General features: G+C 34.1%; 1 protein-coding gene across 1 annotated transcript in view; it reads right to left on the reverse strand.

Moving 5' to 3' along the window:
- rsh (Rap GTPase activating protein radish) overlaps positions 1 to 15,318 on the reverse strand; it is a 131,004-nt gene that overhangs the window by 86,998 nt on the left and 28,688 nt on the right. The window contains exon 2 of the mRNA XM_076120917.1: positions 9,415 to 9,440. The gene's annotated coding sequence lies outside the window, so the exon portion shown is untranslated. The remainder of the gene's footprint in view (positions 1 to 9,414; positions 9,441 to 15,318) is intronic.

Raw genomic sequence — 15,318 nt, forward strand, 5'->3', positions numbered from 1 at the left:
GAGTAGCAACGAAAAATATTACAAAAACGGGGAAAATTTTGACCCATTCTCTTAGGTGACGCAAGCTAAGTTGCGCGGGTCAGCTAGTCATTAATACAAGGGCGTTATTAATATCTTTATTAAGTACGTAATTACAACGCGTAGCTTTTACAGAGAATATCAAATCCCAACAGTGTAATAATCTTTCGAAGTCGAATAAACTCTTAATTTCTTCGAGATTGCGAGAAATCTCTGAGCCTATATAGAGAAGTAAAGAAAAGCCTTATGAACAGTTCGTTAAATAACATTCCTGATTGCTCCGTAGTTTGTCCGACAAAAATAATTGCGTCCCAAGTTGTCGTTACCACGAAACCTTGTAAGTTTTTATGTTTTCCGGACAATCTGCGCCCTTTGAGGAATGTTACAATATACCAGCCAAATGGGAGGATAAATAATAAGATTTTTATTTTCTTTTCCTTTTGTTACTTTTTGTGTAGTTGTGAAGATAATTTAGGTACGAGAGTATGTTAGTTCCGTGTTACTGGGCTATTGTTCATATAACCGAGTACCTTTAATATTGTTTGTCATTTATACTTCTTCAAAATAAAATAAATATTGTACGTGCGTCGTTTATACCCATTTTACTTTTAAAATATTTCAGATATATAAATAAAAACCAAAACATTAACGTTAACAGCTACCGAAAAAACAATAATGAGCAACTGAAATCTGCATACTTTTTTAATTTCGTACAAACAAAAGCCTTATAAACGTCGTCACATTTTAGGCGTTCTCGACAGGAGTCCTTCGAAATGAGCTCGTCGAATGTTCAGTGAAGCGACCGCCGGCCCGCGGTGATTTATTGAAGGCTTCCCCCACATACCTGCAAGCGTTGCTCCTTAAAAATATTGAGCAGCCTCATGATATAATAGCCCCATATATCTTAGCTCTGGACCGTGACTCTTTCAAAGAATATTAATGTCCAAGTCCGTTGCAAGTTGATGGATTTTGTGCAAACAGACAGACAGTAAGTAATGTTTACATAATGACTTAGTAAGTAATGTTTCTTCCTGGTTATTAGTATACATTTTTTAACTACGTTTGTATCAGGCAGTAGAAGTTTAGAAGATGAAGGAGTATTAGATGTAATTTTGAATTACGTAAAAGAACTTGCTACAAAATGTTTTCATTGGTCATATTATTAGTATTAAGTTGCCTCTAGACATGCAATAGACGAATTTGTGTATAAATTACACCTAGAGTCGTGGATTATGAATTGTGTATAATATGCAAACGTGGCATATTGTGCAATTACTCAATGAAAAATTTGAAATTACTACTTACTAAATGAAAGGAGATTTATAGTTTTTGATTTCTGAAATTTATTACATAATATATGTTGTAGGTTCACTCTTGCAATCTTTTGCTTTTATTGGAAACTACCATCAGGCAAAGTGAATTTCATATACACAATGTTACCGGTTTTAAATGTCTCTTTTGTCTTTACTTTCATGTTTTTACTAAATATAAACGTAAAGAAAGATCTTTAAAAAACAATAAATATACAATACATCTAAATAGGTACAAAAACACTATCATAAATTATGGTTGCGTTACAATTTTCCTTTTGAACTTGTACCAAATAATCTTTTTCTTTAACAATAGCGAACTAGTCGTTTGTGATACCACATAAATAATAAATAGAGGTTAGATTGAGTGGTATCCTACTATTAGGAACGAATAAGTTTTCCTTGTTGACACGGTGCGTGAGGGAGATAGCGATAGTAATACAATTAGTGTAAATAGTGAAGATGGTGTAGATAACAGTCGGGGAAGTCTTGGCTTGTTCATTAATTATGACGTCACGAAGTCGCCGGGTTGCAATCGTCCTTTGATTTATAGTGGACGAATGTTTTGTGATTGGGTGCCCTTTTTACTTCAGATAGTAAGCACGAATGGTTTGGTGTTTAGGAATATCTACAGTACGTAAGATTTTGCGTCAAATAAGACTTGCCATGTTTAGGAAATGTATAGATGATTTAAGTTTACTATTAGAAATTACAACTTGAGTAACTATACCTATCTATTAATCTCTCAAAACTTGAAATAACACTAGCTGTACGACTTTAGTTCTCTGCCAAATCCATGTTTTAAAGTTATCACTTTAAAATGACCTCAAATCTCTCAATTTAGTCTAAGAGCTTTATAACATCAATCGCTTCTATAAACAAAATGAATAATGCAAAACAACTCCGTCACAAAATAATGATATCACCGAAAAGTGTCATTGATTGATCGCGGTCGTTACGTAGACACACTATATTAATGATTTCATAATTCTCCTAGAACAAATGAATGGGTACAGGATGGATGCAGTCACATCAATATCAATTTACAATGAACACAAAAAGAATGATTGTTTGAGGTGTTTTTCCTCAATTTGGTTGAACGGTTTTTGAGTAATTGCTTTAGTTTTAAGGAAAATGTGGTCTTGATTACTGTTTTAGACACGATTCGGATTTGAGGAAATGGTTTTTACGAATTGTTTTTGCGAAGATCTTTGAAAGTCTATAGTTATGAATGTCCAAACTACAATGACATTCGAATTAAATCGACGACGTCATATCCAAGCGTATAATCGGCAGTAAAATGTAGCAGACATACACATACAGGTACATAAAGACTATCTGAAATAAACTTGAACCATTACAAAATTTATGTTCTGTAAAGCTCATCCACAGATTATTAAATAGGCTATAAGCGGACGTAAACCTTGAAATTTGCATTTGATAAACCACTTTTGTTGGTGACTGTACATATTCATGGTTTCATTGTTGAGCGAACGTGACGTACAAAGCGTAAGTACTGTCGCGTACAAAGGGTGAGTGGAATTACGAGTGAGCATAGATTTGCGCGGGTAACGGTGAAGGCCTATTTAGAAGCGGTGTATTATGTCGTAGTCTATTAAGTAATAGAGTTGACAGATAGTGACTTGTTGAGGGACGCTCATTTTATACGCTGTACCTTCATGTTTATGAGTGTACTAATTTGATGTAAGTGGTTCTATGTTTCGCTTCGTAAGCATTGTTTAGGTAATTATTAAAGTAACGTAATATGCGTTTGAGTACAGAATTGTATTGTTTACCTTTAGGCAAAGACTTTAAGTTAAACACAAACAGCAATAGTCTACAAAATAAAACAATCGTCACCTTGAATTGCTTTGAATACTGTTTGGTCAGGAGTTCGATTCACAAACAACGTTTGTGCCTGAGTATAAGCGAGAACCTGCCTGTAGCAAGGGTAAGATTTTAAACAGATTATTCGATACACCGAATCGCTATTGGATTTCCACCGCACCGGTTGACATCGACGGTGGGGTGGCGCGACGGCTTGCACTTACCTCTTCCTATAAGGCTAATGCGGTTAAATACTGATGAGTTTGGCTCACGATCAAATTCTTGGTAATGTGTTTAGTTTTGGAAAAATTGCGGTAACACGAGGCATTTTTTGTGCATTTTGAAAAACTTGATATCAGGTTAACTCTTTTTCCTCAACACGATCAGTGTTACGAAATGTTATGGTTCACATGAAGTACGGAAGGGTAACGAATTTAACTTAACAGTCTTCTTTAAATTTACTATGTATTGCTCTTCTCTAATTGCTCTTTCTGATAAGTAATTTTTATTTATACTTTTACATTAACGAGTGACAAAGATTTGCTTTCACGTATCCGAAGTGAGAGATTTCGTATTTTTCAGCCATGTGACGGTGAATACAGGCTGCAGGCAGTAAAATATTTGTTCGTTTTCTTTTATATGAATGCTGTCTGGTCGAGAGTTCGATCTAATAGCAAAATAAAAGAAAACGCAACGTGCATTAAACGTTCAACTCTGTAATAGCATTTTCATGTTTTCAATTACAACGGTGAAATGTTAAAGCAATATTTTCGAGAAAAGAATTTAAATTGAAGCTGTCGGAAAAATACATAAGTATGCATTGATGCAATCTTAAGAGCAAATGCAAAAATTCAGCAAGTTTCAATTTATTAATCCTAAGGAAACCTTGCTCCTACACTCTGTTAGAAAATATGTAGAATTGGTAAAATGCACAAAACTTCGTGGGCCACAAACTGACAAGGAAATGTCTGTCATCAACATAAGGATTTCTCATTACCCCAGCAGAACCACAGTATGGGATTTCAAGCTTATCATAATGAATCATATCAATTGGATCCGTCGGATACCGTGCACCGGTCAAATTGCATTTGTAATTACGAACTCGTGACCGACTTTACTCTGAAAATTCAAGTCCATAACAGAGATATCGTACAGATTTCTCTGAAATATTCGATCAATTCAGTTCGGAATTACGAAATATTTTTTCATAAAGTTGTTTCTGGATTTCACTGCACGTGTTCAGCTACAAAGTAAAGTACGAAGCTTCGATATTTGTTTTATTTAATGAAAATTGAGTTTTGCGCCTCTCTTATGATGTTTGAACTATAGTTTCAGATGTACTGTATGATTCATAATGAGGTAGTGCAAAGGTGAGGATTCAAGGGCGTTAAAATTTTATCTATTGCACAACCGAAGGCAATACATTTCTAGTATGGTGTAACAAACATCAGAAGTAACTACGCAATAAAGAATGAACTTGTCGTATTATTCAGACTTCTTATGCTTTTGCGTTATGGGATGGTATAAATTGTATCGTATAGGTGGTATTCAACCTTGTGTCAAAGCAGAACTACCCGCCTAAATGGCCTATGACTGTTGTCTAATTGACACCGCGACTGATTTTTAGCGTCCTCCGAAGTACGAAGAACCTCAGCACAAATACCATTAAGCGTTCACCGATCTTTGGAACATCCAATCAAAGGTTGCTGAATTCACTGATCATTTACTAACAACTAGTTATTGGTGAAAAACAAGTATGAGGTGGCAGTAATACCGAAAGTTGAGTGAGCTCATTTATCTGTGGTCTGGCCGCCGCACCCCACACTCATGTTCATCTATTTTGCTTTTAAAACCAACGAGCTGTTTCGCTTGGCAATTTTTGCTTTGATAATGTACCTCTAAAATGGGTGGTAAGTTGTTTAAACACATCGACTACACCGCACTTTATCGTGTAAAGGATTTAATAGAACTGTTTTAAATAGTTTAAGTCCCCATTATTGTTAAAAAGTTAAGCTAAATTAACTTGACTAAACTGCTAAACGGATTTAGATGAAATTTTAAAGATTGATGGATTGTATATTGTCATGTGTTAATTTTGATGGGCAAAATAACATTATGAGCAGTCAAAGACGTAGGTATTTTAGTCATATTTTCAGTCGACATTTACTTTGTAGGTATTTTTTCTTCTAAAACCTTAAGCCGACCTTCATAAAAAGGATTGTCATTTGACAAAACAATGTGTTCATTTTATGTTAACGCAACATAGCACAATTAAGAGAAGACTTCAGGTCATAAAAAAACGTCCCGAGCATTAAACTTAAGCTCATAAAAGCGTTGAATGTTTGTTTTAGCAAATTATGAAAGAATGTGCCTTCAAAAGTCCTGTCTCTGTATGTAAATAAGGCAAATTTTTGATTACTCTTTGTGAGGTAAGCCTTTGTTCTCGATAACAAAGACGTTAACAACAATGGTATTAAGCGTTGAATGAAGTGTATTTTTATGCGGAAATGACTTTGAAGCATTTATGTTGGCCGGTGTATTAGAACTGGCCAAGTTGTAGGTCAAAATTAACTAAACTCCGGCCCTAGACAATGTTCAAGAGACAGTTTAAAAAGGTAGTTTTTAAATAATTTCCTGATTCACTCAGTATTTTTTGTTTTGCCTTAGCTCCTGTGATTCTTATCAGAAAATTGGTGTGCAACATTGATATCATTGAGAAACTGAATTTGTATTACACGGAACTAACATTCGCAATCTCAAAATGATTCCCAAAATGTTTCTCTGTAATAATGTCGATATAAAACAAAGAGTACTAAATTTTTTTTACATTTTCCTCACTTTATGCACTTTGTATGATCATACAATAAAAATTCAAGTACGCTATCACTTGTTATCGGATAACAAGTGATAGCGTACTTAGCTAACACCTATAAAGCGGTACTAAAAGATCTTATCGTCGCCTTCGATTCTCGAGCAAATCTCCCGAGAGTCTCGCCACTTGATGCATCAGCTCTCGAAGCAAATGCACTGGAAAAGTGGAACTAAACCTGTCTACTTCAAGTCAACTGACGATTTTAAATCGTTAATAGTTATGAATTTGAAAAGTTATATTGCCGAAAGTTGGGAGCAGATTTTGTAGTTTGAAGTTAGGGTGAACGGTCGCTTCTGTTATAGAACCAGTGAGGCAATGAAATATGGTCTTGCTAAGTTTTTGTTAAACTAGTTTTTTCTTACCCTAGATTGAGAGCTTGAGATAGTTTTGACTGTAGCTACAACACAAGGAATAGTAAACCCTGTGGATTAGATTTGAATAGCTTATATCACCTTAGGTTTTATTTTATTAACAAAATACAGATACAAAAATACGATTATGTTTCCGTATATATATAGTTTTTACTTTATATAGTAAAACGCTATATTCTAAACCTTTCCTGTTACGTGTGAAATAATTTCGCTAGAACTAACACAAATAAAAAGTTATATTAAAGCTTACGTTAGTTGGTTCCGTGGAGGTAGCTAATACACGTATATGTAGAATCAGACAAAGTTTAATGAGATGTTAACAGAGCACTCTTTGATGAATAAAAGTTTACGTATTTTGCTAAAATGTAGAAACCATTTTTACGAATTTAAAAATAAAAAAAAAATATTCTACTGTAAACTACTTTTTACTCATACACGAAAGGAACAATACGTCTAAAATATATTAAAGTAACTTCTTGCAAATATACATAAATTTTGAGTGTACCACTTTCATATATTTTAAGTTTCCACCTCCGTAACTTGGCCGCAGTCATAAAATATTCGTAGACCCGCTACGATCACCGTAGCATATTGACGTAGAGCCCTCACTCCGTAGCACCGTAGCAGTAAATCATAGATGACAGGGTAAATGGAAAAAATATTACCCCATTAAGTTTAAAGGACTTCTTGTGGAATGGTTGTAATCTGGCCAGTTCATGTTTTGTCCAAATAAAGAGCGGTAATAATTACTCGTCATAAATTAAAGGCACTCAGCGAAAACGTTTGACATTAATTTTACTTTTCCGCTGTTAGAACGGACAATGGTTTATTGTTCACTTCAAGGTCTACTAAGTGAATTATTTTGTTAGAGTTAAGTAACTGTAACTAATTGTAAAGTTAGCATAACTTAGTTTAGGTAAAGATAGTTCGCTTCATCCGGTGCGAGTTGCCTAAATTCTTCAATGTTCAGGGGTTTCAACTTTAGTAAGTATTCGTCATATACTTGTAAATAGTATCTAGGAACTTTGTTAATTCGCGAATATAAAACATACATCGCGCAATCGGCAATATTTTGTAAAAAAAAGTATATTGCGAAGGAGCTAATAATATAGAGGGAAGTTTTTCAAATTAAATCAAAATGAATCCGAACATGTGTACATTGTGTACTTTAAAGTCATAAAGTGTACGCATACATAATATACGTACGACTGGCACACTTTATAATGTACAAATTACGAGTAGGTAAATTAATCCAGGCTTGACCTTTCCGTCCCACAAACTGAAAATGTACACTGTTTTACAACTATATCTCCATCTCTATATAATTGAAACTACCACAAAAGATACCTTTTCTCGTATGAAAACCGAAAGGGTAGCTTATACATTTATTAAAATGGGTTGCGGTCTATTGAAATAAAAGTTGCTTTTACCGTATTTATGGTGCGGTGTGGTTAAGTGGTCACCACTAGTCGGTTTGACCTTCGTACGTTTTATGAGGACGTCCTTTGGCGCAACGAGAGCTCTGGAAGTATGAAATAACGTCACAACAAACGGCCTTGAAAAGAAACTGAAGTTGACCTTCAATGTTGTTATGATTTTTTATTCAAGATTATTGTTAACGCATGTCAAATTGATCTTATTGACTTCAACATTTTGGCTGTTGTTTGTTTGTTAATTGTTAAGATGTTGCAAACATAATTGCATCTGATCTTCGGATCAAAAAATTCTAAAACTAGGTTAGCAACAATGGTATTGTACTGCCTCAAATTGTAATATAGTTATTCAGTTACATTATACAACATGCCTATTAGACGAAACATTTTTCTTTATCTATTTTTATGTAGAAAAAAAGACAATAACAAAACCGCAATATTTTTCGTCTCATTATTTTCGGTAACAGATACGAGCGCTCGCAATTGTAACGACTGATTTTGAATAGATGGCTCTTGATTTAATTGAGAGATGCTTAAAAAAAGGATAAAAATGTTAGGAATTATGTCGTATAATTTTATACTGTTTTCTACGTTTACTGTTGCAACGTATTGTGCAAACAATCGTAGCTAATAGATTGCCAATTATCGTCGTTTAGTTTAGTTAACTTTATAGAAAGTATATTTACTTATATTTATGCTATAGTTATAGTAAATCATCATTTTTTTCTGTTGCTTTTTAACTTGGCCGCTTATATTTTTAAAGTTCCCCGTTAAAAGAGCTGTTAAGTCCTAAATGAAATAGTTTAGTTTGTATATTACACCAATAGTTTGCCACAAATTGTTTGTTTCATCAGAGCGTGTCCTCAGTCATTCTTGGATGATAAACCGCCATATAAATCAAGCGGAAGACGACAATAATTTTGATGTACTATAGCAATATCCAGGGCGGCTCATCGCGGGACCAATTTCAGGGAAGCACACCTGTGACTCGCACCATCAGATGCGACTATAGCTATGAATATGCAGTTAATTTAAATATTTACTTGAATTAATGAAACTTAATAAAATCGACGGCATTGATTTAATCTATCGCTTGTCGTTGGTATAATAAGTGTTCAAGTAATTTTTTTTCATTAAAAAGACTACTCCCGCATTAAGAATTGCTTTTGTGTCGCGGGGACTTTTACAGGCGTACAAACAACGGACACAAATAATTGTCCCGTGTGGGTATCGAACCCTCAACCTCCCGGCGCAATGGTAGCGCCGTGGCGACGTAAACCACTGCGCCATGAAGGAAGTCAAATTTAGTAAGAAGTATGAAATAACACTTGCTACTAAAATTGGCCATCTAACTATTTTTAAAGGTATGTGAAGTGCCCAACCTGCTAGCGAGTAGATTTTGGTCTAACTCATTCGCAATTCCTAAAATAGATCCAGAGGCCGAGCAGCTGAGTAGTGATAGGTAGCATTTATTTTACACTCCTGAATATTGTTTGATGTTAAGTACTAAAAATAAATTCTTAAATATATTTCGTGTACCTAGGTATTACGCTGTATATGAAGATTAGTGAGTCAGTACTTACCAATAATTACTTCGAATCTCCATTATCTGTAAAAAAGAAAATCTTTTTTAAATAACTATTACACATTTTTATATTAGGCATAAAACATTTTTTTTAACTTTCTACCCAACACGAAAAAAGACGAGCGTTCGTTACAATATAATTTCAATACATAATAATGTTCCGCACTTGTATCATAGTTCTTAGTACTTTAGAAATGTCCGTTTTAAACCTACTGCTTACTCATTCGAGAAAAACGTGCCAGTGGTTATAAAAAATAAATAAAATAAACATTAAATATAGCAATTAACCTAGAAGCTTAATGCGCATATTCTATTATCCCACATAAAACTCAGGTGTAGAAAAATAACGACGCACGTCCTCGTATCATACAGAAGAATAGTTTCACGTTTTATATCAAGTGCGGGAAGGGTAACATTTGCACGCGAAAAGATTTGCGCTACCTACGAATTATGGACATAAAAACTATGGAAATTGTGGAATGGTGTTATATTATTTTTGGGATTTTTTGTTCATAGCTATTTCTTGTTTCTGAATAAATCTAAATATTTATTTTTTATAACTATCAAGCTAAAATAACCTAATCTATATTTTCTAAGACGATCTAGTTAGTGGTCAACAAAGTGTCAAAGTTGTTCAAGCTGCCCGACGGCCTCTGACATGGCTTAACGACTGTTATCTTATTGACAACAACAAGACTTTTACGTGCCCTCCAAAGCACGGAGGCGGTCAGTTCAAATAGTATTTGGTGGCCACCCATCTATGGAATATCCGCGCCAAGGTTGCTGAACCCACTGATCGTTTTCCGACTGATGAGTGCAACTAGCCACGAGTGCCTCAGGTGATCTGTAGCCCGATTCTATACTACTATTGGGTTTCGACAACCGGGTAGATATCGAAAACATTTCGTATGAAAATCTGATCAGTGCCTCTAACGGACGTCGTAGAAACTATTTTTGCATTTTCAATGTCAAACTAGTTCCGATTGTACATAATCGTGCTACTGTAACGGTGGTAGATATAAAATCTAAACCAAGTCTCAGGCTATTTTAACCTAGTGTCGGTATAAAGCCTGCAGGCACGTGTAGCGGCTTAGTAAAATAGAACACATCGCATCCGATGATCTCTAATGGATTCTCTCCAATCGTACAAAATTCATATTTGACAATAGCCGCATATAGCATCAGCAATAGTGTCGATAATAGAAGCTTTTAACCGGGATTTATTTCAATGGTTTTGAATATAATGTACATATTTCGCTAGTTAAAATGCATTACTCCGGCTAACTTTAGTTAAATCGGTTGAATGGTTAAACTCTTCAATTTCAACAGACAGACGTCAAGAGTCATTTTCGTTTTTCTTTATAATGAGAGAGTTTACCTCCGGAAAAATACTGTTTTATTCAAATGGCGGTAGGAACCAAAATAAGCTATGCGTCCCTTGGACACATATTCAATATATTATTGCAAAGGAATATCGTAAAATATCGTCTAGTATAGAGTTCGTGAAATTGATGCTTCAATACAATTACCGTAATACCACCTAAATTGATCAGTCTCGGTTAAATCAAGTGAATAGCAGGATGCAACTACCGTCCGTCATAATTGAATATTAATTATCTCCAAGAAGGTACGCTATCTAAAGCAAGCGATGGTCGAGCATAAATTAATAGCCAAGTGATTTCGCATTCCGCTGATGAACGTGAAAATACGGTGTATTATTGAAGCTATTCAACTTAAAAGATTGGTTCGTAAAAACGGTTATATCGGTCATGGTGTTTTCAACGTTATGTGGCGCAATTCGGCAGAGCCTGTCAATATTTTTGAGAATGTTGAGCACGTTTTATACTGGGCAACTACGAATTTTCGTACAAATATAATGACCACGCGTAATATGCCTGGTTTGACAAAGCGAAGCAATTCACGATCAAGGGTCACAAAATAATTGTAACCTAACCTAACCTAACCCAACCCTTTCATTTAAAATGTTAATTTAAAAAACTGTAATTTCATACTTGGTAGACAAACTGTAATATTTCTCGTGGAAATAAAAAATACAAAAGGGTAATTATTTTTCATGTTCAGTGAGATGCAACTTAGGGTGAAGGACCTTTAGTTCTTTCAACCTGGTTACATCGAAGGTTCCCGACCTCCCTTTGAGAATACCCGCTTTAAATTATACATCATCATTTGAAACATTTCAGTCCGGCGCTATTGCTTTTGTTATGACCATTAGCGTTGTATTTCTATTGACTCCTTTCTTGTTTGTATCTTAATTACTAATTAAGTGTACATTTCGTTAGTAGCTTTAAGCCAACGTTTTTCGTAAAGTTAGAATAACGGTAAACGAGGTACAGCGTATCTTTAATTAATTTATTGGTTACTGTTTTCCACTTTTTATCCAACAAATAAAACGATTAAGACATTAATTAAGTCAAGATCAGGAAGTCGAATTGATAAATAAATTCACAGTTGGGAAGTAAGTATTATATTTTAAAAATGAAATCAAGACGCCGTGCAACAAAAAGTGACGCTCCACAACGCTCAGTTCCGCGTCTAAAAAGTATGTCAATGTAAAGCTAAATCACATCCATTTGCAGAGAGGCTGAGTTCATTTCTCGAAGACGCTGGGGACGTAGCTGGTATATCTACAATACAGCTGTTTAGATGTAATGGATAGGTATTTTAATAAAATCGAAAAATTAAGTAAGAAAGCATATGACATAAAAACGCTTACATTTCTTTTGAACCAATATTTCATCATCAAGAATAAATATCAATAACATGGCATTTTTTAGTTTTAATTATTTAAAAGGTATGTTTTTGTTTCATACACTAGAATAGTTACCAAACTAGGCACACAATATAACAAAATAATTTCAAGTTTAACAAAATTAACATAACAGACAGCTACATGAACGAAGCAGTCAATATCCTAAATTGTTCTATCATAGTCTTGAAATGGTAAGGTTAAGTCAACTACAGGTATAGAAATTGTTAAGAAACTTGAAACAACAGCTATAGTTTTCAATTATGCTACGATACCTTCAAGAGAATTTGAAATAGTATCCAAGTACTATTCATAAAAGTAAAGTGCGGTGACTTTTGAATAAAATTTGAAAAATATTGTTTCCTTTTGTGACTTCTTCCACGTGAATGGCGACGAAACGTGACAAGAATATTAACTATGCAAGAAAGGTAAGAGTAATGGCGTTTTTAACGATTAAGATTTTCTTCTTTCGAGTGTGGAAATCCGTTGTTTATGCCATTACTTTACAAACAAATTTTACGTTCAAAATATGTATAAGACAAGTCTTCTTCTTGACACCTTCTCTTCTTTACAGCCGAAACATCCATACATAGTAATTGATTAGAAACAATAACCTAAAAGCAACTGACCAATGCGTTCATCACTATTCAGCATAAACAAATAATTAGCATAAACATTGAAAACAGCCAAATGATTTCCCTTTGAAACATTTTGTATACAAATAGTACAATAAAACAAAAGCGATATGACAGTCAAATCAATATTGGCACGCAGTACCGCAATGCATTGAATGGACCTATCAAATGGATGACCATTAGCTTTGTGATGCGGCTTTGAACCACTTCTGTGGCGGCTCACTCTGGCTAATTAGTTGCCAGCCGGTCTGAATGCACCCAATCTCGGATTACATGTAACAACGTTCATTATATACGAACTGAACAACCGTGAATGTATTCACTGAACGTCCAAATTAAAGTCAGTTGAAACTGATATCAGAATTTCGTGTGTTATTTTGTGTTCATGAATAAGTTCGTCGTTTGAATTCCCAGGGCTTTGTGTGTGTGATGTCAAAGTGTGAGGCAGGTAAAGGAAAGTAGATCAATGGGAAGGGGGTTCGTTAGTGATCAAATGATCGCTTTGCTGTGAATTCAGTCTCGCACGCTAAAGCAGGCTCTCTGCTAGGCTTAAATATAAAGGGGAGCGATCGAATTCGTACATTTTTCAGTAATTAAAACAAAAGTTAAGGAAAAAACCTAATCATTTCTTCCTAATGATAATGTGTTTTAATTTATGTTATAAGTTAACTCAGATCAAAATCCGTAAAACACTTGATCGATAATAGTTATACGTAACACTAAAACGTACCTGAACTTACCTTCAAAATGTGTGTTTAATAATAAGAGGATTACTCTCAGAATAGGATACAATTCTTCATAATATAGCCATCCATATCTCATAGATAATGCAAGATTATCTAAATATAACCGTCGTATTATATCGATAGCGCTTATTGCTAAGATGCTTATGAAGCAATAGAGAAATGAACGATAGAAACATAATCCAATCGGTACGAATTGTTATGGAAATTGGATCTACTAAGTCCCCCTAATTCATGTAAACAACCAAGGTCATTATTGCTTCTTGGATATAACAATATTCACTGTGTACAGTCTATTTTTTATGTTTTGTTTATAATTTGTCTGGTTATCTTCATACCAATAAATAATACAGTTGAAGAATTCTTTCATTAAGTGCAATTGAATTCCGCGTAACGAGAATCACCAGTCAGATTTTGAAATAATATCTATATCTGGTATCTACATTCGTAGCAATCTTGGTTGTAAAGCGAGTGAAGTGCTACGGTCTACGAGTGGAGTGCTACGGTCTACGAGTGGAGTCCTACGGTCTACGCGTGGAGTGCTACGGTCTAAGAGTGGAGTAATTACAATAAAAACGTAACGAAACGAATTGAACAAATATAAGTAGTTGTCATAATAAGAGTCTGAAACTTCAACACTAAAAGGTGATCATGCGACTTTTATTGAGAAAATAATCATGTTTCTTACTGTTATAGCAAATGTCAAACATTCATCATGAGGTTACATTATGCGATGCAATGCTTACAATCGCAGAACGGTATTCCCAAATATCAATAAATAACCGAAATAACAATATAAAACTTTTCAGTAATATGTAGTAAGTACGTTAAAACCACATGTTTTGAATTCATTTATCAATATCGGAAAATATCGGAATTCAAATAATGTTTCAATAAATCGGCGGATGTTGTTCGCAATTTTGTGAAACATTCACAACAGATAATTAGTTGCGGTTGCGAGTTTCTGCTCAGGTAGAGATAGTGCAAATTATTATGTTCATAAACAGACAAATTCTGACAACTGAATTTTTTCGATAGATTATTTAGTTTTTTATGTTTAGAATCAATGGTCCATAATATGCATATTTGACTATTTAAATTACTTGATACTATTCAGGGATTAATTATTATTTTAAATTATTATTCTTTATTCTTTAATTTTCATATAAATAAACCAAGAGCTTAATGTCATATCTAATAACTTTACTTTATATCATATAAAGGAAGCAAGTGTAGGTATTCGTTTTAAAGATAAGCCAATAACCAAAGCTAAACTTTATGATATTTATAGATATACAAAAGCCCCGAATTACAGACGAATAACAAACAACGATATCGAAAATAGTACCTTTAGCGAAAATATTGTAGTTCCTAAAACATGAGGCATGTTAGTGTTTCTGACAGTGAATGATATCTACGCCGCGTGTCGTGGAACAAACAAAAACTTTTATCTCGCCTCTCTTTACAGATACGTCGTGTGCGAACTGTGATGGTTCGAAGTGGAAAGAGCTTCTGATAGATGCAAGACTATTAAAATGGTTCTTTATATTGCTTTCTCTATAATTCAAACGTAAAATTAGTTTTCATCTGTTTCTTAGTGATTTTAAATACAAAAAAGTCATCCTGGATAATAGGGTAATTTGTAAAGAAATGTAATGTTTTAAAATTTGTTATGTGCCAAACGCTGTTTAAGACGTTATTACAAATCCTGGAATATATTACACGTATAGAGTTACAAATTGTCATTATGGCTTTAT

The sequence above is a fragment of the Anticarsia gemmatalis genome, chromosome 12 (assembly GCF_050436995.1).
Source record: "Anticarsia gemmatalis isolate Benzon Research Colony breed Stoneville strain chromosome 12, ilAntGemm2 primary, whole genome shotgun sequence".
Classification (NCBI taxonomy): Eukaryota; Metazoa; Arthropoda; class Insecta; order Lepidoptera; family Erebidae; genus Anticarsia; species Anticarsia gemmatalis.